Here is a 2,320-nt window from a genome sequence, read left to right on the forward strand (position 1 = left end):
CATTTTTATTGTTTTTTTAGGAATTTGCTTAAAATCTATTCCAAAGATAGTTGCACATGGTTCTAATATTTTTAAAATTGTATTAGTAAATAATACAATAATGATAATGATTTCTTAACAGCACACACTACCATTAAATATCTCAGAAAAACTCTGATTAATTTCAGTTTTTAGGGCGAAGAACAATGCAGATTCAGGGACTTTGACACCTTTATTCAGTACAAAAGTTAAAAACCGCTGAATGTACCACAATAGTGAGAATCCTTGTCAGAGAACCCGGTTTATTATTGCAATTACAACTTTATGCAAAATAAATAAATAAATAAATAAATAAATAAATGACCCAGCAAGAATTAATCATGTGAGGTGTAGTTTATGCACCATTTTAACATAAACTTACAGATTTCTGCTTTAGTTTTTGTGGTAAACATCAACTTTTCTCCAACACAATTCCAAACGTTAGTTGGAAGTGTATTAGACATTTWGAACGTTCCTTTCTTCAGTATAAAACAGTGCTGATTATTACAAGTTGAGACAGCTCAGGAGCTGACACCTGGTGTGTTGTGGAGCCTCAGGCAAATAAAATGTATTTCTCAAATTTACTCATGATTAGGTCCAGTCCAGCCTGAGCCAATTTWGTGCCAAATAAGGCAAGTTTCCAGGTGGTGCCTCTGATGCAATTTTCTAAATCTCACTGATGATTTACATACCAAATTAAATAATTTTGGATTTGATATTGTTATCTTTAGAATGCAGGCTGTCCAATTAAAATAGTTAATACAATTTATTTAAAATACCGGTAGTCTACAGGACGGTCGATAGCACAGGTATCTAATTTCTAAAACATAAGAGATTCACAGAAGTAATTTTCAGGTAAGTAAACAGCAAGAAGACTGAGAACCAGTTAGTAAGTAATAGTCTTTTAAATCCTAGGAGGTCATCAGCTGAAATCATCTGCAGCTGCTGTGTTCTGCAGGTACTGAATTCCCACTAATATCCTCTGCAGTGCACCATATAACACCTCATGTAGAAACAAAGCAGCTGAGGAACTCACAGAACAATTACCTTTATAAACCTGAGTAACCAGTGACTATTCTACAGACTAGATTAACTACATTCTTATAAAAAGTTATAAAATATTTTTTGTCCCTTATTTGTGGCACCCCCCTTGATGAATGGTGTCCTTAGCATTTGCCTATACTGCCTATGCTACGGGCCGGTTCTGCTCACARTTACTCAGAATTAACAGGTGTGAAGAAAGTTTATAGGAAAGCCTATGCAGTTAGTTAAAAGCTGTAATGAACATGTTTGATGTATTTTTATTTGTAAAACTATAAAAAGGTTTAAGTGGTGTTTGAAGGTCAAAACAAAAAAAATGTGTTTTATGATCATTTAATATCTTATAGCAGGTATTAAAAGGTTGAAGCAGGTCATTTGAAAATACACATTTTGGCTGTTTAGTGTCAGTTTTGCCAACAAAACCACATTTCTGTTCTTTTCCTTCTAGGGAAAAAATACTTTTGAGATGAAAATGGGCAAAAAAAGTTTGTCTATTTTGAAATCAAACACTGGCATCAGTTATCTTTTCCTGTTTTGGTGTTCTCAGTGATGACAAAGAAAGACACGCTGTTTCTCTTTAATTTAAACAGATKTCCTTCCAAGTATTACGCAGATCTTTATTTTGTTATTTTCAATTTTATTTTTTATTTTAAAATAAACATYGACATGGACTTGAATACTTCTTTACCCTCCACTTTTTTCCTTTTTTGGTGTCTTTTTTCTTTACATTTAACTATCGATTTTATTTTCTCACTTTCTAAATGTGAAGCAAGAGCAGAAAACCTTTATCTGACACAGCATGAAGACGCTAACGGAAGTGGTAACATTAGTTACTATCATTTTCCTTCAGGAAATGACACTAGCCCATCCAACCTCAATTTCTGTGAMCAAGTACACCAAGTACTCACACACAAAGCCACCCACCCATACACGCACGCACGCGAGCGCGCACACACACGCACACACACACACACACAGAGTTATCTTTATGGGGACCTGGCTTTGACTTCCATTATTTTCTACAGTCTAACCCTGACCACCAACCCTAACAGGTTAGGGTTACACCTGACCCTAAAACTAACTGAAACTCAATTCACACCTTAGTCCTAAACTTAACTCCCAACCCACCAACGGCATTTCCCTTTATGGGGACTAGATTCAGGTCCCCACAAGTAGGTGTGTATGCCAAAAAAAACTGTTCCACAATGTAGGGAATACCAGTCCACACACACACACACACACACACACACACACACACACA

The sequence above is a fragment of the Austrofundulus limnaeus genome, unplaced genomic scaffold, assembly GCF_001266775.1.
Source record: "Austrofundulus limnaeus strain Quisiro unplaced genomic scaffold, Austrofundulus_limnaeus-1.0 Scaffold10, whole genome shotgun sequence".
In the NCBI taxonomy this organism is placed as follows: domain Eukaryota; kingdom Metazoa; phylum Chordata; class Actinopteri; order Cyprinodontiformes; family Rivulidae; genus Austrofundulus; species Austrofundulus limnaeus.